Genomic DNA, 22,732 nt, shown 5'->3' on the forward strand with positions numbered 1-22,732 from the left:
TTTTCTTTCTGTGGTTAAACATAATCAGGAAAACGTGATGGTCACACCGATAGTTAGAGCAATCTATTTCGCCATAATTCTAACTTGATCTCAACTGCCGTAAGTAATATTTACAAATCAATTACATATTCTTTTTAAATTCTCATAAAATAGTAATGTTATCAATCAACTGATATAGATTTAACCCAATTTCAGTTTATTATAAGAGGCATTGTTTGGAGAAACTCTAATTGAATTAAAAAAAAAAAGTTTTTCTTGCCAAATCTGACCTGTGAATGACTTTTTTATGCTAATATTAGAATATCCTACATTAATTGCAACTTTTTTTAATCATAATATTTCTCTGCAATATCATTTTTATTACAATCATTCATGAAAATTTTAATTAGACAAGACGATTTCCTCTCTATAAACCTCATGTGGTTTCATAAGAAAATATCGATCTTGTGGTTATTATTGCCAATAACAAAACAATATTTTAAAACATGAAAATTTGATATTGCATTATTATGTACCTATATGTTTTTACCATTTTTCATCAGAAATGGTATATGATTAAATGACCCAATTAGATTTGTTACAAGCATATATATATATATATATATATATATATATATATATATATATATATATATATATATATATATATATATATAGAAAGAGAGAGAGAGAGAGAGAGAGAGAGAGAGAGAGAGAGAGAGAGAGAGAGAGAGAGAGAGAGAGATATGGAACATTAATGCAGTTATTCTATCGTTTTATGGGAGGATATGTGCCTTCCTAATGTGTTTTTTTTTCTTTTTACCATTCTCTTAACTTTGATTTGAGTTAGAACATCATAGCTGAGCTTATTCAGAAAGAAGTTTAATTATGTGAATTTCCTTGAATGGGTTTTGGAATAAAATTTACTCTTGGAATCATGATTGAGTGATGAATAGCTCAATTTTTACTACAATTTAAAGAAAGCAACTGATATGTGTTTATTATTAATGGGAATTTAGTTTTACCCAGTTCGAATAACAAAATTGAAATTTTGCCTGAGATATGGAATGACATAGAAGTTTGTTTCTTGAATTAGTTTTAATTCATAAGTGGTCATATATTTATCATTAACCTAATAATTACTTCATTAGTATTAAAATTAAAAGAAACTAACAAGCTAAGATTGTATTTTTAAAATCAGCAACGGAAAAATATTCGGAAAATATGGAGCAGTTGCCAAAGCAATGTTTGTGGAGCTGCAGAATTTTTTTTTTCTTTTGCTTTGTTTATTCGTTGAAAACAAACTTTATCTTAAATTGAACCTCATCCAGTTAGATGGACTAAGTCTTATTTTATTTTTATCGGTGTTAGGTTTCAAAGTCTTGCCCCCTCCCTCCCCCTCCAGTAATATCAATAAAGAAATTTCCCCGTGGGTCAAGATACCGTGGCAGAGCTATATTTAAATTGATTTCCGGCTTATTTAAAAACATGAAAATCACGTGTATTTGTGATAAAAATCATTCATATATATATATAAATATATATATACATATATATATATATATATATATATATATATATATATATATATATATGTATATATATATATATATATATATATATATATATATATATATATATATATATATATATATATATATATATATATATATATATATATATATATATATATATATATATATATATATATATATATATATATAGATAGATAGATAATATACAAAAGATGCATCTATTTCTAGTCCACTGCAGGTCAAAGGCTTCAGACATGTAAATTTATGTCAGGGGTTTGTCCAGTCTTTATCATCACGTTGGCCAGACCACATTAGTGATGGGTCTCTCTCTCTCTCTCTCTCTCTCTCTCTCTCTCTCTCTCTCTCTCTCTCTCTCTCTCTCTCTCTCTCTCATTCCTTTAAGTATGTTTTCCCGATTATGAATTTGCAGGTCATGTAGTAGAAACATTTAACCTATAATTGCCAAGGTTTCTATTCCATATATGAACTTAAGTAGTTATTGTAAATGTGTTTATAGGATGATAAATCTCTCTTTCCTTTACATTTGGAATTTCGATCTTCTATTAAGATTTCATCAACATCTTTTATCTTTGGTGACACCTAAAAATTCATCTGAAATAGAAAGTAATATAAAAATTCATAATGAGACTTAATTCCCGCCTCTCTTTACGAGGTTAATGAGAAAGCTTCGCTGCTTCGTTTCATGAAACATATATTTCATAGGCACCGAGAAGAACCAGATTAGGCGAACTAATTGCATGTCACAAGAGGATAAAAGTTCGAGAATATTTTCTTCTTCAGCCATAATTCATAAGATGGTAAAGCCTTCTCTTAGAGAACTTCCTAATGCTTGATACATGTTATTCGTTTCATAATGTTTCACATTTATATTTAAAAAGAGAAATAAGAGATTTATGACCTCCGCCAAAGGTTAATAGAGTCGTCCATGGCCTAAGATCTATCTGTGGTATAAATTTCTTCAAAATGCGTCAGTTTGTTTTGAAGTTACCTTTAAAATGGCAAAAAATTCAAGTCCACTTTTAGAATCCGGATCCAGATTTGGATCATCTCCAAAATTTAATGAGGTCGTCCATGACCTTAGCTCTATCTGGGATGAAAATTTCGTCAAAATCCGTTAAGTAGTTTTGACGTAATCCTGTTCTGGAAAGACAGGCAGACAAATAAATAAAACGACTCGATTTTAATATCATTTAACGGTTTCAAAGTCCAATAACATTTTCTATATAACTTTCTTTCATTTTACTGGTTATTCGTAATTACTATATAAGGACTATTTGTAAACTTTTGAAAAGTTTTAAGAAATACATCAACTACTGTATAGTAAAATAATAAATCTCGGATTATAATAATCATCATTATCATTGCGATTATTATTATCATTATCGTAATCATTATTACAATTGAAATATTGTTGTTATTATCATTATAATTTTAGATAGATTAGAGAATTTTAAGTTCACATTAACTAACTAGGCGCTAGACGCACCGTCAAAAAGCCCCTGTCCGGAGAGGAGCTCCGGGCAATCTAAAGAAGAAGAAGAACATTAACTAAATTTCTTGATGGGAAACGTCACCGGTCCTAAAGTCTATAAAAGGAATATCATATAGTCAATGTGGGGCTCAGCTCAATCCTTACATATTATGGCTGATCAGATGTCTAAGGAGAATACCTGTTACAGTTTGATTTACTTACATAAACTGGAATAATTGAATTGTGAGGAAATCTAGGCGTCCGAATCCCTTAGCAGCCTTATTCACTCAGTCTCTATTTCTATTTCAACGTCTGTTTTCCTGGCTCTATCACACGGAAATCCTATACCTACAGGACCTAAATAATTTGTTTGTCGTATACAGTTTGGGGTAGTTAGAATATCACAGTGCGTATTCAACATTAATTGTCAAGTCCACATAATCGAAGCACCTTGAAAACAAGAAGATGAAAAAGTTAGGGAGCCATTCGTTTAGAAACTGTTTCTTAACAAGAGGGATGTAGATATTCATTTGAAAGTCTAAATAATGTAACGTATGTAATTGGTACTTTTGACCACAAAATTCTCTGGAAAGGCCCATTCAGTAAAGTAGTACTCAATATATGAGAAGGTCAGACGCTTGTCCTTGATAAGACTTGATTATGACTTTCTCACGGAGTCTGGTCTCACAGATGAATCATTGCTTTTGTCTCTTAAAGTTTCTGGTTTGTAAAGAGGTGTGCCGTCCATTTTTCAATTTTCATTCAGTAATTGGTCAGCTTCTTTTTGAGGTAATCGGTACTTGCTATCATCCAACGAATTGTGATACAGGGCATGTGTGTATATGTGTATATGTCTGAGGGGTTGTCTGACAACTTGTACGAAACACGTTATTTGAATTATACTGGCTGCCTATTAAAATCTAGAATAGAATATATATGCAATAACCCATCAAATCATCTGAACCGGACGTCCAAAATTTCTGATAAAACTGCTACACATCGTGCAGCCAGCTAATCGTGTAGACACGAGATTAGTTACAGATGGTTTCAAATTATTGGAGCCAAGATGTATGTCTACTGTAGGTCTAGATCTTTCAAATATGCTGTCCGAAACCTATACATTAAGCTCATACTGGACATCCGAAAGACTGAAGATATTAAGGGTTTTCAAGTCTTCAAGAAGAAATTGAAGACTATTGTGACTCTTGAAGTCCCGAATCACGAGAGAAGACATACTGTCTGGGATGTTGATCTTGGTCCGTGAGAGAGGAGCAGGAGAGGATGTGTAAACTGGAGTGATATTTGGATGTTTAATTTCCTCTTGTAGGATCTCCTGCCCATCCTCGGATAGGTCTCTACTTTTGTGAATTATGAATTTCTCACTATAGCAAAAATTACGTTTCCATGGATTGGGCTTTGGTGGGAGATTATCAAGTCCATGTCAGGTATTTAAGGCAGTCTCTGATATTTGTGAGTCTCTTGGATGCTCACCACATTGGCCTTTAGGTTACCGAGCAAATCTACTTTCGCTGTTGACAGACCATCAGAACTGAAGCTGATAATTCCGAGCTTATTCATATTGCCAAGAGGCCGAGAGTGGATCATTTCCCTACTTCTTGTGTTGGGTAGGGTATGTGATGTATCAGTTGGTCTCTATAGGTTTAGTTTAAAAGGATCACCACCTGAAGTTTTTCTACACTCCCCCATGTATAATAGAATGATAGTGAATAGCTCAGTGACCCCTTCAAACATGATATATTTAAGGTTTTCGTCTAGAAAATTTAATTGGTTTACGGTTTACGGCAATAGCTATTCATATCATTTATTGAGGACAAAACTATCGTATAGGATCTGAACTTTCACTAATGCAAAGAATTTTAAGTAAAATGTATTATTTTTTTCGAAATAATTGGTTAAAGACTTAATACTTAAATGTAGGGGGACCTTTACGAGGGGGTTTCTAAGGAGCCGTTAAATGTCTAAATTTCCGGATTTGGAGGAAGGTAAATAATTGGCCTACTAGTGATCATGAACAAAATATTATAAACAAAACATTATGATTTAAGAAAATTACAATTAGAGTTTGAGACATGAATTTATGTTGTATAGCTTGAATTGTCTTCAATACCCACGTTTCTAAATTACATATCTTTTAAGTATAACCGTATATGTAACGCATTATGAACTAATTAACATCTTTTATAGGCCTATAGGCATCCTGATATTTACAAATTTTTACTTTTTTTCATCAAAGATGGTTGCCAGATGCAATTAGAAATGGCTATCATCATTAATATCATCTTCTCCAACGCCTATTGATGCAAAGGGCCTCGGTTAGATTTCACCAGTCGTCTCTGTCTTGACCTTTTTACCTCCGCTTATGAGGAATTGAACCACCATCTAGAAATGGCTGTAGCGCATAGGAAAATAGAGGATACGGGACTAAGGTAGAAAAACAGAAACAAATTATAAGTTGTTTATGCACACAAATAGCCATAGAAAAACCAAAGCATGAAAATGAGAACGGTCCACACACACACACACACACACACACACACAGAGAGAGAGAGAGAGAGAGAGAGAGAGAGAGAGAGAGAGAGAGAGAGAGAGAGAGAGAGAGAGATCATTTCTTCACGCTTATTATGGCCTATTGTATTCCCTTGGCTTATCACAAGTCAGTATGTTCATCGTTTTAAGTGTAGTTGGAAGAATTATTATGAGATGAGTAGTTTTTCTTTATGTTGGCTGAATTCACGTGAATTTTCTATATAATTATGATATCTATGGCTTTCTACATACACACAAAGATAGTAATAGAAAGACCAGAAAGTCGCTACAATTTATGTGAAATTATCCTGCTTAGTATGGCTCGTTGATAACAGATGACGCTGATCAGCTCGAATTTTTTTGTTTACATTTTGAAACGTGAAACCGAAAAAAACGTGCTTAATATGAATTACAATTCCCTGTGCTGCAATGCTGAATAGTTATAAAATACATATATGATCAAATAAAATGCATATTTTGTAGAAACGCAGTACCTACAGTTGTGTGGTACTTCAAGGGCTTAATTAAAAATAAAATTTATGAATTATAATACGTCCGTAGGTCTTTTTATTGGATTTTAGTTTAAGACTTTCTCAATAGATGGCGTTGATTGGAGTGCCAATGCGTACGGATTTTTTGTCTAATTTTTCGGTCATTCCTAAATATCTTTTGATGTACACAAAATACAAATATCGCTTCTCTACATCTTTGGAATTCTTACTATATAATTTCATATATTAATACTTTATTCTACAAATATCGTCCGTACTACTGGTAAGTCTAGTTCCAATACTTAACAATAATTCAGTGGAGATTTTAATGAAATATGTTGTCAAGATGATTGAGATTGGGCTATAGGAAAATAAAAAGTCGTCCAATTGGGCTAAACATTGCTGGAACGTTTTTGGGGATGTCACCAACAATTGTTGTCCATTACCATGAAGGTAAGACTTTTAATCCGTTATAACTTAATTGATATTCAAACAGTTTTTAAGTTAATTTGGGTTTGTTTGTTGACGTGAAACTAGTCTGAAAACAGGGCACTTTATAACGGCCCTATAATTATTTAGGCCTATCAGCTTCGTGCTAGATTAGGTCTGCCTCAGAGTAGTCTTAGAAATTCCCGTATAAACTCCTGTTATTGCTGCATTTTATGTAGTTTTGACATTCTTCCTTGCATAACATCACCTTATGGTACCTGACACCACTTTACCTACCCTTTACCATACCTAACCCAAAATACTCCTAACTAACCTAACCATACCTTTCCTGTCCTTGCCTCACTTTACTTGTCTTTACCTCACCTGCCCTAACCTAATCTGCTCTTACCTTACCAGCATTTATCTCGCCTACTAATTCCTAACCTACCCTTAATTTAACTGCTCTTACCACACCTACTCTTACCTATCTTTACCTTACCTTAGCTGATCCAGCTCACCCTACCCATCCTTCCCTAACCTTACCTTGATCCTACAGTGTCATGTTTAAGCTGACTAAAATAGTGCAGTAAATATAAAATGAAAGTAATGGATGCACAATGCCTTTTATTCCTTGAATTAACCCACAAGTTACTGTAATTCGTACCTGACTTTGTATGATCCACATTCTAAACAGATGTGTAGATTTGGGCAAAGATCATTGTAGGAAAAGCCATAGACTAACTTGAATAGGAACCTTGGGCTAATTAACTGGTGATACAAACACCTCTAACATACCTTATAAATTGCTAAATTCAATTTTGCAAGTGGGGTTTAATAAGCAATGAAACGGTAAGTAAACTAGTATTATATAATGGTTAGTAACAAATTAAAAAGACTCGCCAACCATGTTTATGTTGCATTCACAGAAATTCTACTTAAGACAAAATGTTATTTTGTGTGTGTGTAATTCTTTGATTGTTGAGTCTGGTACATGGATTTATCCTTACAGTTGTGTTATTGCTCAGCAGATGAAAGTCATGAGTATTTAGACTTGAGGTCAGTGGGCTTATAGTCATACAAGAAGAATAACTATTGAAAGAATTTTAGTGGAAAGGTTCCTATAGAGGTGAGGTATAAACTCCTTAGTGAATCATTTTCTGTAAATATCTGTTAGGTCTGATTATCCCATAACCTTGACTAGATCAAACAAATACTGTAGTTAAGTTTGGTCTTATAGCTTGGAAGTTACAGTAAATTATTGCCAAGACTAAGCGGTTTTTGTGCATGTCGTAATTGGCATTCAAATGAATAAATCAAAGCTTGGGAGGTAAAATTATAATAGAGGGAGACCTTTGTTTGGTGTGTAGATGTATCGTGGAATAGAGCAGGAAACCAAAAACTTATATTGATTACACTTGGGTTTAACCAAGGAATATTCATACTTTTATGCCCAAGAAAAGGCATTTCATGAAGCTGGAGTGGGTAATTCAAAATGGAGCACTGGTAATGAATTTGCCAGTGTTTTATATATGCATCTGTGTTTAATCACTCGGAACTCTTTGTAGATCCTGATACAGGTACATATACACAGAATATCAGTAGGCCATGATCAGATACGTTCTCCGTAGTGGAGTAAAAGAAAAATCATGTTTAAGCTAATCCCTTCTCTCAATATGGTTCATTCACCAGGGAAAAGTATCTTTGATGCCAATTTTTATACCAAATATATTTTGTTCCGTAACCGAAATACAAACCACGCTATTTACAAAGGTTATTACTTTTAGCGTAGCTGAAATGGCGAGCCATTAGAATTTAACGAGGGTGTATTACCCCCGCGCTAGTTAGCGGGGGGGTAAGGGAGTGGTAGCTAGCTACCCCTCCTCCCCCTCACACACAGGTGAATACTCACTTTCACTTTTGGCTCGGACTGTGACAGACGTCTCTGTCTTGGTCCTCGCTTGGCAGCCATTGTCTGTTTTGTCTTTACTTAATCGCTTACTTTTCTTTTACTCAATATATATGTAAACATGTTTTCATGTTTGTATATATATTTGAGTATAGAAATAAGTAAGTTTCCTTTTCAGATGTGTGTGTGTAGTGTACGATATCTACGTGGAGGCCTCGGCAGTTAGGCCACCACGGCCTAATTTTATGGGTTGCGATCGAGTTTGACTTCGGTCTTTCTCTCTCTCTCTCTCTTGAGGTCGTTCACCCTTTTACTATGTTTTACTACGCCCTTGTAGCTTCCTTCCCGTGTGGGTGGGGTTGCTACGCCGTACATTTTGTCTCAATTAGTTTATGAATCTAATTGTAGTTGTTAATTTTTCAGCTTGTAGAACGATTCCTTTCGGGGTTTTCGTTTTTTCTTTAGTGTTCATTCATTTTTAAATTACATAATTACATAGTTACATAATTATAATTGTTATAATTCTGTTTTGGTTACAGCTCTCCTTCCGCGAGTGTAAGTGGTTGTGAGGGCACGTGCCTGTTGTGTAATTCTTGTTCCTTTTCCTCGGGATTCCTCTTCGGAGCCTTCCCGGGGGAATGAATGTGTACTAATATTATTTGTTTTATTTTTTTACAGTTACCGATCTAGTTCGTTTCTGTAATATAGCAACGGTGTGAGCTGTCTGGTTGAGTCCTGGGGATTCGGCTGTTGCTGCCTCCCCCCTTGTATTGTCGTCAGGGGCGTGTCTCCTTCTACTGGTAGTACTCCCGTGTCGACGGACAGCTCTCCAGTTCATTTTAGAACAGTCAGGAGGCTTGCCTCCTTGGGCGGATAACTTTCCTTCCGAGGGAAGTTTTTTCCTGTCCAGGCTTGAGCTTTTCCTCTTTTGGGGGGTTCTTCTCTTGCCTTTTTTTCGTGCGACTATGCTCTTGGTGCTGAGCGGTCGCACCTGCAGTTTCGCTCAAGGGGCTGGGCAACTGCAGGAGCTCCTCTTCGGAGGATTGCCCCTTTTAGGTCACTGGCTGACCAGTCTCTTCCACGAAGTGTTTCTCTTTCGTTCGCGAGAGAGTACACTCATAGAGACTCCTCTTCGGAGGTTTCTTCTGTTGCTGTTGCTGTTGGCCTCCCTCGCCGTAAGGCCCTCCGTCCGCCTCGTCGTAAGGGCCTCTCATCTCCCTATAAGGGTGCTTGAGGCGCCTTTTTGAATCTCCGTTTGCAGCCTACAACTTCTTTTTCTCGATCTTCCGTCTTGGTGCAGATGGACAGCAGTCTAATCTCGTCTTCCGACGGGCAACGGTCTTCCCGACGGACAGCGGTATTCCGACGGACATCAGTCTCCCGGCGGACAACGATCCCTTCGGGGCAAAGGGTTGCCCCCACGGGGGTTCTTCCCTTGCGTGTCAGGGTTTCCCTGCGCGCCCTTCTGTTCGTCAGCGCTCTCCTGTTCGTCAGCGCTTTCAAGATGATCTTCCCTGCGGTTCCTGTTACGTGCCCTGTGCGCCCACGTTCGCCCTCGCGATCTAGAACTTCGGTTCAGGTCGGGGTCAAGGACTCTTCTTCTTTGCGCAGGCTTCCACGCGTAGCCTTCTGCTCGTCAGCGATCATCAGCTCGTCAGCGATCATCAGCTCGCCAGCGATCGTCAGCTCGTCAGCGATCATCAGCTCGCCAGCGATCTCTGAATCGCCCACGTGTGTTACAGCTGGCACGCCAACGTTCTCCAACACTTCTGAAGGAACATGGTTCGCCAGCTACTGGCTCAACTGCGGATGCTGATCGCCATCGCGCGACCCTCAACTGCGGATGCTGATCGCCATCGCGCGACCCTCAACTGCGGATGCTGATCGCCATCGCGCGACCCTCAACTGCGGATGCTGATCGCCATCGCGCGACCCTCAACTGCGGATGCTGATCGCCATCGCGCGACCCTCAACTGCGGATGCTGATCGCCATCGCGCGACCCTCAACTGCGGATGCTGATCGCCATCGCGCGACCCTCAACTGCGGATGCTGATCGCCATCGCGCGACCCTCAACTGCGGATGCTGATCGCCATCGCGCGACCCTCAACTGCGGATGCTGATCGCCATCGCGCGACCCTCAACTGCGGATGCTGATCGCCATCGCGCGACCCTCAACTGCGGATGCTGATCGCCATCGCGCGACCCTCAACTGCGGATGCTGATCGCCATCGCGCGACCCTCAACTGCGGATGCTGATCGCCATCGCGCGACCCTCATTTACCTGCGCATGCTGCTCGCCATCGCACAACCCTGAACGATTGCCCGCTTACGCATGCTGCTCCTCATCGCACCACCCTGAACGATCGCCCTCCTGCAGATGCTGATCACCATCGCACCCTTTCACGCGATCATTCACCTGCGCATGCTGCTCGCCATCGCACAACCCTGAACGATTGCCCGCTTACGCATGCTGCTCCTCATCGCACAACCCTGAACGATCGCCCTCCTGCAGATGCTGATCACCATCGCACCCTTTCACGCGATCATTCACCTGCGCATGCTGCTCGCCATCGCACAACCCTGAACGATTGCCCGCTTACGCATGCTGCTCCTCATCGCACAACCCTGAACGATCGCCCTCTTGCGGATGCTGATCACCATCGCACCCTTTCACGCGATCATTCACCTGCGCATGCTGCTCGCCATCGCACAACCCTGAACGATTGCCCGCTTACGCATGCTGCTCCTCATCGCACAACCCTGAACGCTCGCCCTCTTGCGGATGCTGATCACCATCGCACCCTATCACGCGATCATTCACCTACACATGCTGCTCGCCATCGCTTACCGCCAGCGATCTTCTTCACCTACGCGGCAGCACGATCCCTCGCCGTCACGCCCATTCGCCTGCGCGCCCGCGCGATCGCTCGCCTGCGCGCCCGCGCGATCGCTCGCCTGCGCGCCCGCGCGATCGCTCGCCTGCTAGCCCGCGCGATCGCTCGCCTGCGCGCCCGCGCGATCGCTCGCCTGCGCGCCCGCGCGATCGCTCGCCTGCGCGCCCGCGCGATCGCTCGCCTGCGCGCCCGCGCGACCGCTCGCCTGCGCGACCGCTCGCCTGCGCGACCGCTCGCCTGTGCGCCCGCGCGACCATTCGCCTTTGCGCGACCGTTCGCCCTCGCGCGACCATAGTTCGCGGCGAATTCCACAGCCGGTGGTAGCAGCAGGGACGCGTGCTCCCAGGCGGCACTCGGGATCACCTCCATCCAAGCACAGGTTGGTAGTGCAGGACGAAGACAGGTCAGTACAGCATTCTTCCCACCTTCTTTTCAGGCAGGAACCGTCGTGTCCTCTCCAAAGGATCGCCCGATCCCTTTCACCTTAGCGAGGATTTCGGACTCTGTGTCCTTGGAGCAGCAGACATGGTTTGATCCGCTGGCACGGGCGTTAATGAGGGTTATGAAACCAGCACTCACCGGCCAGGGTAACAAACCAGCGGCTGTCTCTCCTACGCTGAAGAGAAAGAGAGGAGTGGACTTCGTGGTGACTTCCCCCAGGGCGAAGTTGGTTCCCAAGAGGTCGGTCTCGAGGGTCCCCTCTCCTACACGAGTACTCTCTCCTTCTCCCGCCCTGGAAGGATTTTTGGCGGGGGGGGCTTTCCGTTGAAGATTTCTCCATCGGACAAGGGGTGACTGCTTACCTCTTCCTCTGGGAGCTTACCAGGTTCTTTCCCTCCTCGGTTACGGCCCGAGGTTTGGTTCAAGGAAGCTACAGGAAGATCAAGGGTACTTTCCTCCTCTCGAGCTCAGGCACCTTGGCCTTTCGTCGTTAAGTATCTACTTGCGGACAAGCTCGATGTTGTACCATCTGGACGCACTGACTGAAGGCTTCCTTCGGGTGTCTCATCTGTGGAGGTCAACGACCTCAGACACCCTTCCATCCTTGAGAAGAGTTTTGTCTTTGCCCAAGGACAGAGACTTAAACATCTGCTGTGCGGAGTAAATCGACTTCCGGTTTCACTCCTCCAAGGCGCTTTCTTCCAGACTCTGCAGGGCTCCAGCTCTCTTTTCTTTCAACCACGTCGGCCTAAGTTATCGGCTACGACAACTGGGACAAGGTGTCCAATTGCAGTTTCCTCCTGTCAGGAACAGATGGCACGGGAGACTCCCCCGGGGGGGCATAGTCCTAAAAGGAGTTCACGAACTCTAGGATTGCAGGTTTTTTCGCTGGGAGGATGCTTAAGGTTACTCATCCGAATGACAGCTTCCCGATGCCCATTCCCGCACAATCTCTGTGAGTAGCCAAGGATATCGCGCCTGCCGTCTCTGTCAGCGAATTCAGTGTCTCTGAACCTCTATGCCATAGCATCAGCAGAGTTGCCCGGTTGGGCAGAATGATCCATACCTTAGGCGAAGGTCTTCCTTAGGATCATCGACGGCTTCACCCCCGGCCCCCTCAGTCGATCCTTTCTTGTAAGGAAGGATCTGAGAGGGGATGTCCATAAGTCGACCTCTCAGCCCTGATCAAGTTTGTCGAACAAACTTCGGCCAGCGTAGACCAGCAGAATCGATCAGACTGGTAACGAGGCGACAGGACTCCTTTAACCCTGGATCGGAAGGACGGGTACTTTCAGTTTCCATTCCATCCATCTTCCAGGGTGCTCGTCGAATTCAGCCTAAACTGCAAGTATTCCTGCTTATGATGCAGTGTGGCTATCCCGCCGTGGCATAGCAGGTTTGTTTCCCCAGAGAACTCTCCCTGCCTTCCTCTTGGCCGCTCAGATGCAGACTTCCGCCTCCTCTGCTGTTTGGAGGGCTGGTCAACTCCGGTAGGCTCGGGTTTCGACCTTCTTCAGCGCCGGGAAAAGCTTCCAAATGCTGACCATGAGTGTGGGCTCATGGTATTTTGCTTGGAGCCTTCTCTTCCTCTGCCTCAACATCTGGAGTATCTGGCCATGATATTGAGTCAACCGCCTTACCACGTTGGAAACCCCGCTTCTCGTCCGTCCAGCGAGGTTAAGCAACGTCGGTACTTGGATGGGTGACCACCTGGGGACGCCAGATTCTGTTACCACATCCTCCGAGCCTTCCTTTCGGTTGACTGTGGCAAGACTGAGGAGAGTCGCAGTACCTGTTCTCAGTCAAGCAGAGTTTTCAGCCCTACCTTGGAACGTTTCCTAGTTCTTCTTTCCTCATTGACCCGTTTATAGTCCAAACGGTCGCCTCAGGATAAGTTCCATGTGGGGCGATCCAAGTTCCGGTGGCTTCAGGCAATGTTTAACCGGACTCCCTGGCCCTATGGGACCAGCGGAACTATTAAACCTGCAATGGGTGTTGACCTATGGAGCCTCTTGATGGTAGTGGATATTCTCGTCCTTTCCCCACATTCTTGATGCGGTTCTCGGACTCGTCAAAGGAAAGGGGGGGGGGGCATGTTCCGGTCCAGGCCTATGGTCAAGACCTGAAGGATACCTCTCCATCATTCAGGCAGGCTTAAGGGCCTTAGTCTGGCCCCTCTTCAGATCCTACCGCTCCTGCCAAGTCGCCCCGTTGCGTGTCGACTTCATGCTAACCAGCAGGGGACGCATTTTCACACCTTCACATCTTGCAGTAGAGATACCGGGATGATTGAGATTCTCTCAATTCCACCATCGGCTCTCTCATTCCAGGCAGGGGAATGTTTCTCTCAGACTATTCGAGCAGAGCCTCATAGAGAGAGTGTACCTAGGGGTCTTTGACCTTGGGTAACCAGCAAGTGCTGGTCTGGGGGACCTGATCGCGACAGCTTGGAACCTCAAGCTTCCGCTAGTTTTCCCCCCAGTCTCAGACCCCGAGACTCTGGCAAGATGCATTCCGGTGATGGTGGGACAACTTCGACGCCTGCGTCTTCCCTCCTTTTTGTCTGCGGACAATGGGTCTCAACAAAACCAGGTTGTCTGTCAACCTTTCAATGGGAGAGCTCCACTGGGACTATGCGCAGAACGGTTTCTGGACCCTCTGCTTCCCCTGACGGAACTCCCGGGAGAGCTTCTCCCACGGCGCAGACTACTCAAGCAACCACACTGCGACATCTCTCCCGAACCGGGGCGTCGCTTCGGCTTCATGCCTGGAGACACTACGCTTCCTCCTCTAGAAGAGACAACCCGCTACAGTCGCGGTACGGAGGTCGCGTCATCTGCGATAGTCATCCACAGGGGTCTCCCAGGCAAAGTGAGGAGTCTAAGGTGGTTGGTGCCGTGGGAGATATACCTCTTCCCGTGAGGCCTCTTCTCCAGCAATAACGGTCTTATTGCCTTTCGGCGGGAGGAAACTCCTTTCCGCTCTTGGCAATGAAGCCTGTCGCTCAGCCTTTCCCTGACCTTCAGGCTTAAAGGAATAACTTTTTCCTGCCCGCTGGATCTATCCTCGCTCATGCGAAGCTACGATCGTCCCTGCCCTAGTCGGAGGAAGACCTCCAACTTGGAGCATGGCTCGGACTTTTAGTCCTTTAAGAGATCTTCTCAAGACCCTTTTACGACAGGCCTCGGATTGTATTCCGCCTTGGGTCTTCTGCTCACTCTGGCCACGGCCAGTGTGTAAGCAATCTTCTTGGTCTCTTACTACTCCCCCCCTTTCTAAGGAAGAGGGGAAGGCAACATTCAGGCTCGCTCCTGAGTTGTTGGCTAGACTCAGAATCTGAGGGTCCCGACCCTTCGGTCCGATTCATTCAAGATTTTGAGTCTCCATTCTGTGTCTGATGTCCCAAGACCTTCTCTTTCTTGCCAGTACAGGAATCGAGAGGTTAGCGCTGGGAACAGCTGCAGTTTGGCCTCAGTTGCAGCCGATTTGGGAACACAAGGAGGACATGGGGGGAGAGTCACCAGTATACCTCTTCAGCCCGGACTCAAGGACATTCATCTCGACCTGTCTTCAGACCCTCCCCCGTCACGTCGCCCTACAGCACGATGTTGGATACATCGCAACGTCCCTCGCCTTCGAGTAATACTACTCTGTGACGCAGGTGCTACAAGCTGGAGTCTGGAAGCGTCTGATGACCTTCGCAGCCCGCTTCCTGCAGGGCGTGACCCACAGGAGTCTCGATACGTTTTCTATCGCTCTGTGGTGGCTACACAACAGCTGGTCTAACCTCAGGCTCCTTTTTGGACAGGTAGCAGAAGGTTGAGGGCATTGTTATCAGGTTTTAGTCTGCATGAACGAAAGAAGTATGTCTGGCCCTTACTTCTTTCTTCATCATCCCCTCTACGGGGAAGCAGCATCCTGGTCTCTGCATAGCTGACCTCGAACCTCTGCAGGTAAACCATGCTTCCTTGTGTTCCGAGTATTGAGTCAATACTGTCGCGTCCCCCATACCCTGACGAGGTGGTATTGGGAACGTCCTAACCCAGAGTTCCTTCTGGAACTCCAGGTCAACTGCCTAAGACGTGTCACACTTCTTCCTTCACACACAAGCTTACGTAGGCCACATGGTTCCTTGCGGTGCAAGGAACTTGTGAGGTGCAGGGACTCCTTTTCTCGAGTGCGACTCACTCGGATTCTGAGTCCCCGGGTAAAGCCAAAGCCAGTATGGCTGGGGACTTTCCACCCTTCCTAAGGGATAAGTCACCCTTTGTAAATAGCGTGGTTTGTATTTCGGTTACGGAACAAATGACAAATTCGAAGATAATTTGTATTTTTCCTAACCATACAAACCTTAGCTATTTACACATATTTGCCCGCCAGCCCTGTCCCCCAAGACAAGTCCTACCTCTAAGTGAAAGTGAGTATTCACCTGTGTGTGAGGGGGAGGAGGGGTAGCTAGCTACCACTCCCCTACCCCCCCGCTAACTAGCGCGGGGGTAATACACCCTCGTTAAATTCTAATGGCTCGCCATTTCAGCTACGCTAAAAGTAATAACCTTTGTAAATAGCTAAGGTTTGTATGGTTAGGAAAAATACAAATTATCTTCGAATTTGTCATTTTTTCATTTTTGACTATTATAGTAATGTAAATTTATTAATTCAACAGAAGAAATGTCACGAATAGTTCCACAACTTCCTGCTGGAAGCATTTACATCATACCTTCACCTAACAGTGAAAGCGGATTCCAATGAATAGTCCCTGTAGCCACAGAAAGACCTCTATCTTCAACCTCTCAGATTTGGGTAAGGAATAACTTAAATCTGTTTGTGTCGATAATTTAATTATGGGTTTGTTTGTGAAACAAATTTGGAAATAACATTTCATTTAGTGTTTGTTCCGTAACTGAAATACAAACCACGCTATTTACATGGGGTAATTACTTCGGCGTAGCTGAACGACGAGCCATTAAAGTTTTAACGAGGGTTTCCTACCCCGCCGCTAGTTAGGGGGGGTTAGGGAGGGGTAGCTAGCTACCCCTCCCCCCTCACACACACCGGAGAATACTCCACTTTACTTTTGGCTCGGATGGCGATCGGAAGTCTCCGCTCCCATTCTCACTTGACGGCCATTATTGTTTTGTCTTTTTAACTTACCTTTTCTTATACTTAGTATATTTAAACATTATTGATGTTTACATATATTTTTGTGTACAGTGAGCCCCCGTTTATCGCGGTAAATAGGTTCCAAACCCGACTGCGATAGGTGAAAATCCGCGAAGTAGTGACACCATATTTACGTATTTATTTAACATGTATATTCAGACTTTTAAAACCTTCCCTTGTACGTAGTACTGTTATCAAACTACTCTTTAATGTACAGAACACTTAATGCATGTACTACAGTACCCTAAACTAAAACAGGCACAAATATTAAAGGCTATTTTATATCATGCGTTTCCTAAACACGCCAAAAAGCACGAAAAAAAATGGCAACCAATGTTTTGTTTACGTTTATCTCTGATCATAATGAAGAAACAAACGCATTTACACATCTGTGTATAGGTTAGTTTTTGCATCGATTGTATTGATTATTCAGTACAGTATGTTGATTTTGTTATTTACCAATGTTTTACTTAATTTTTCTTAGGACTTCCAAATGAAATGTTTTTCTTTATGACGCCGCCTGAAACGACGGCGTCATAAAGTACGCTCAGAAAACAACCACGCTCAGTAAACAAACGAAGGCATTTAACGCGCATGATGAAAGTGATAAATAATGATATTACAGTAAAAGCTTTTAGAAAATGTGTTACTGTATTACAAATATTTACTGTATCTATATAAAATCATACAGTACATACGTAGCAAAGCAGGAAAACAATTTGAGAGAGAGAGAGAGAGAGAGAGAGAGAGAGAGAGAGAGAGAGAGAGAGAGAGAGAGAGAGAGAGAGAGAGTTGTTTTACGTACGTACAGTAAATGTAAATTTTAAACAAAAAATATGATAGGTTATAACATGAATATTCAGACTTTTAAAACCTTCCCTTTAACTTAATGCATACTAAACTGAAACAGGCACAAATATTAAGATATTAGAATATTAAAGTAAAAAATAAAGATTGTTACTGTACTCACCACGAAAGAAGTTGAAGAAAAACTTGAATGATGATGGCAATGAATTTGCTGCACAGTAGAAATGATGATGAAGCTGATGATGTCTTCTACGGTGCAGCCAATGATAGTATTTTACGTCTCTTCAGACGGAGGTGTCTTTTCCTGGGACACCTCTTCAACTTCTTCCTGGGACACTTCAATTTCTTCCGAAGGCGTACTAGCAGGAGGAACTGGCTCTTTATTGCGAGGCTGGAAGAACATTGTGTGTGCTCGGAAGTTACTTCCGCTGCTTCCTTTTTCGCTCGAAAAGCATCCTGTAGGGAGTCATAATGTCATCGATCTTGTTGCAGAATTGCATAGACCGAACCATATCCTCGTCCAACTCTTGCGACATTTCTTTCACCTCCTTCACATGGTTGCAGAGCTTGGCAAGCCGTTCTAATGTTAAGCCCGTTTCCTCGACATTTTCTTGGGTCTCTTCTTGCGTTTCACTGTCTTCTTCACTGGCCGATTTCGTCAAGTCTTCTAGGTCTGCGTCAGTTAGCGGCTGGGAATGGCAGTCCAACAACTCGTCGATGTCTTCAGTCGTCATGTCGCCAAACCCGTCACCTCCAATTATCGCAGCCAACTGCACAGATTTGCGTATTGCAGAGTGTTGAATTTCAGACGGTGTAAATCCCTCGTCGTCGTAAACAATCTGGGGCCACAACTTCTTCCAGCTCGCATTAACGGTTGCAGGTTTCATTTCTTGCAGTGCCTTCTGAATGTTCTGCAGGGACGTGGCTATTGTGTACTTCCGCCAGTACGCCTTCAAATTGAAATTTTCATCTTCATCTTCTTGGGCAGCATCCACACACGCAACGAGGTCCGCCAAGGTATTCTTCGTGTAGAGGGCCTTGAACGCCCTGATAACCCCCTGTTCCATCGGTTGAATTAATGACGTGGTGTTGGGTGGCAGGAACTCAACCTGAATGCCCTCATGCGACAGGTCAGTTGCATGTCCACCAGCGTTATCCATAAGGAGAAGGATCTTGAATGGCAAGCCCTTCTCTACGAGATATTTGCTGACTTGCGGGATAAAACACTGGTGGAACAAGTTGGAGGTCAGCATCTTCGTAATCCATGCTTTTTGATTATGCATCCAGTACACGGGAAGGAGATTCTTATTTTTATTTTCAAGCGCGAGGATTTTTCGACTTGTAAATAAGCCCCGGCTTTAGCTAAAATCCAGCAGCATTGCCACACATCATGAGGGTTACGCGATCTTTGAACGCTTTAAAGCCAGAGGCTTTGGCTTCTTCTTTGAACAGGAAAGTTTGCGACGGCATTCTCTTCCAAAACAAGCCGGTCTCATCCATATTAAACACTTGTTTCGGCTTGTATCCACCTTCAGCGATAATGTTCTTGAACGTCTCGTTCGCGTAAGTTTCAGCAGCGGCAGTGTCAGCGGAAGCAGCCTCGCTATGCAGGGAAACGCTTTTCAGGCCAAAGCGTTTCTGAAACTTCGCGAACCATCCTTTGCTGGCGGAAAAACGTTTTTTCTGAGGCTGGGAATCAGTGGATGTCCCTGGTTGAGGTTCATCTACATCATCATCATCTTCAGCATGGTCGCCATCGTCGTCTTGAGGTTCCTTTGCTGCAAAATTCTCATACAAGCTCAAAGCCTTGGTTCGGATGGTGTTCGTATCCAAGGCTATTGTTCTTCTTCCGGCAGTCGGCAATCCACACTGCTAAAGCACCTTCCATGCGTACGATCGTTTTATTACGCGTGGTAACGACTCGCTTCGCTGATCTGCTAAAGGTGATGGCAGTCGTCTTTCTAATGTTCGCCTCGTCCTTCTTGATGTAGCGAACGGTGGATTCGTTCACTCCAAAATGGTGGGCTGTGGCCGCGTAACTTCTGCCTTCTTTTAACATATCGAGAAGCGTCGCCTTCTCAGCAATCGTCATCATCTTTCGGTGGCGTTTAGGCTCACTACCAGCCTTAGTAGAAGCAGAACGCTTGGGAGCCATTGTACAGTAGGGTTTACCAGAAAGTTCAACAAAAAGTTCAACTTAAAACAGTCACGCACAGCACAGATTAAAGTTCACAATAACGTAGCAACATCTACATGGCGAAAGAGCGGCAAACAAAGTGGCCGCGAAAAGATGCTGCGGGTTGGAGAAGCGGTCAAAACACCAATCACAGGCTAGATTACAAAACTTGGGTTCTGATTCGTCATCTATCAGCGCTTGAACCAATCACAATCCGTCTTATATGCTACGTAGTAGTTACCAATTCAAAGTACAAGGTACCCTACGTATACAGTACAGCTTTACGTTCGCTATTTTAAGCTTGTTTTGTTGTAGGATAGTCTCTCTCTCTCTCTCTCTCTCTCTCTCTCTCTCTCTCTCTCTCTCTCTCTCTCTCTCTCTCTCTCATCACTGTTTTTGTTTCTTGTCCTATTGTGTGTTTGTGTGTTTTATCGGATCTCTCTCTCTCTCTCTCTCTCTCTCTCTCTCTCTCTCTCTCTCTCTCTCTCTCTCTCTCATCACTGTTTTTGTTTCATTTCTCATTCTATGTGTGTCAATCTCTCTCTCTCTCTCTCTCTCTCTCTCTCTCTCGTACGCTTATTCGAGATGTGATATTTGCAACAAAGAATATTATTGGATGTAGTACTACGTACGTATACATACAAAAGATTCATGGAAAAGATGCACATCCATTACATTTGTAGTACAGTAGTATCCATCAGCAGCCTTACACCATTCTAATACGGTATGACTGCATCTGATTTGCGTTTCATGTTCGATTTAATTTTACTTCGTACTGTATACTGAATTATCGTATGATCACATTCTCTTTTCGTGTTTTATTTCTTTCTGTACTGAATTGTATGTCATATGTAATGCAATGAACCATCAGTAAGAGCAGATATTACTAATTACAGTATTAATGGAATTACAGGTAACGAAATATCGTATTTGGGGTTTTTATATATCGCGGTATGTTTATATATATGGGTTATGAAAAAAATCCGCGAAGTAGTGAATCCGCAATGGTCGAACCGCGAAGTAGCGAGGACTCACTGTATAGAAAATAGTAAGTTTCCTTTGCTTTCAGTGTTGTGCGGTGTGTGTTGTGTACTTCTACGAGAGTGATCGCCGGCTTGCCAGGCCACCACGATCTTTTCTTGATCATGGCCTTTCACTCTTAGGCCACCATGGTTGCCTTCGCGGAGCCCGGCCCTTCTCTTGAGGTCGTTCACCTCTTACTCTGTACTACGCCTACGATAGCTTCTCAGGACCAAGTCGCTATTTCGTTTTATTTGTCTCAATTATTTTTATGAATATAATTGTGTTTTAACTTTTCAGCTCAGGGCTCACGTCCCTTCGGGGTTCGGTGATCCTTGGAACATTCAAAGTCAGTTGCATAATTATAATTTTATAATTCTGTTTTGTTAACTTTTCGTCCCCCCCCTCACCCGGGCATGCCGGGTGGGGGAGGGGGGGCGCATACCTTCTTTCGTTCTTATGTTCTTTCCCTCGGGGGTTCTCTTCGGAGTTTCCCCCGGGGGAATTTCTGTTAAATGATTATTCTTTTTTATTTTCCAGTTTACGATGCTGTTTCTTCGTGCCTGTTGTGTGTGCCTTCGAAGCAGAGCTGTCCTGTTTATCCTGGGGAGTCGGCTTAGCCGTCTCTCGAGGCAATCGTCAGGGGCGTTTCCTTCTCTTAGAAGTTCCCCCGTGACTACTGCCAGCTCTTCATTGCATCCTAGAACGATAAGGAGGTTCGCCTCCAGGGTAGTTAGTTAACTTCCCTTATTTTACTGTTCCCTGGCCTTAGGCGGTTATGCTCTTGGGGCTGAGCGGCCGCCCTTGTGACTTGCACTAGGGGCTGAGCAGCCGCCCTTGTGACTTGCTCTAGGGGCTGAGCGGTTGCAAGGCTAGACCATGGTACTAGCGACTATGCTCTCGGGGCTGAGCGGTCGCTTCTGTAGCTACGCTCAAGAGGCTGAGCAGCTGCAAGATTAGTCTGGCCCCCTCTCGTTCGCGGGGGAGGCCGCACTAAGGGCTCCTCTTCGGAAGATTGCTCCCTTTGTCTCTTCTACGAAGTGTCCCCTCCCGTTCGCGTGAGAGGACACTCACACAGACTCCTCTTCGGATGATTGTTCGTGTTTACGTCAGCTGATCTCACGGCCTTTTGGGGCTCCATCACCAGTCTCTTCTACGAAGTGCTCACCTATCGTTCGCGAGAGAGGCCACTCATAGAGACTCCTCTTCGGAGGATTGTTCCTGTTGTCAACAGGTTGCTGTTCAGTCACTAGCACTTCGGTGTTTAGTGACAGGGAAACTTCGGTTTCTCTTTTTCCCTGACCCTTCTGGGTCTCGGAGCTTTAGTTACGCAGTTCCCTCGGGCTCTCGTAACTTTAGTCACTTCTACACTTCGGTGATTAGTGACGGAGAAACTTTGGTTTTTGGTTGCGTTGACCCTTCGAGGTCTTGCAACTAATCCCCTCAGGGCCTCGCTACTCAGGCTACGTTAGACCCTTGGTCTCTTGTCCCTCAGTGTACCTGTTGCCTGCTGTATCCGTTCCTGACTGCAGACGCGCCTTGGAACCCACGCCCCTGTTATCTAACGGGCTCCTCCCTTTCTCACACCTTGAGTAAGTCCCTTAAGTGCCATGTATCCCCTGCGCGCCAACGTTCCCTTACGCGCTAGCGCTCGACTGCTGTTCCTGAGACTGTCTTCAGAGACACCCAGTTTCAGTATTCAGTTAGGCTGCTACCAACGTAACCTGCGCATTTGCGCACATCGTTGGGGTTCTTGAGATAGCTCACAGGCGCTCACCAGCGGTTCAGCCTACGTTGTCTCTAAGTCTTTTCTACGAAGGACACCTCTCCCGTTCGCGGGAAAGGTACCT

The 22,732-nt window shown here is 43.9% G+C and overlaps 1 long non-coding RNA gene across 1 annotated transcript in view; it reads left to right on the forward strand.

Annotated features, from left to right (window-relative positions):
- Positions 1 to 6,220: 6,220 nt before the first annotated feature.
- Positions 6,221 to 22,732, forward strand: part of LOC137637118 (uncharacterized) — a 41,422-nt gene continuing 24,910 nt past the window's right edge. Inside the window, exons 1-2 of the long non-coding RNA XR_011043405.1 lie at positions 6,221 to 6,327; positions 16,383 to 16,519. This is a non-coding gene — a long non-coding RNA (uncharacterized lncRNA). The remainder of the gene's footprint in view (positions 6,328 to 16,382; positions 16,520 to 22,732) is intronic.

This window comes from Palaemon carinicauda, chromosome 3 (assembly GCF_036898095.1).
Source record: "Palaemon carinicauda isolate YSFRI2023 chromosome 3, ASM3689809v2, whole genome shotgun sequence".
In the NCBI taxonomy this organism is placed as follows: domain Eukaryota; kingdom Metazoa; phylum Arthropoda; class Malacostraca; order Decapoda; family Palaemonidae; genus Palaemon; species Palaemon carinicauda.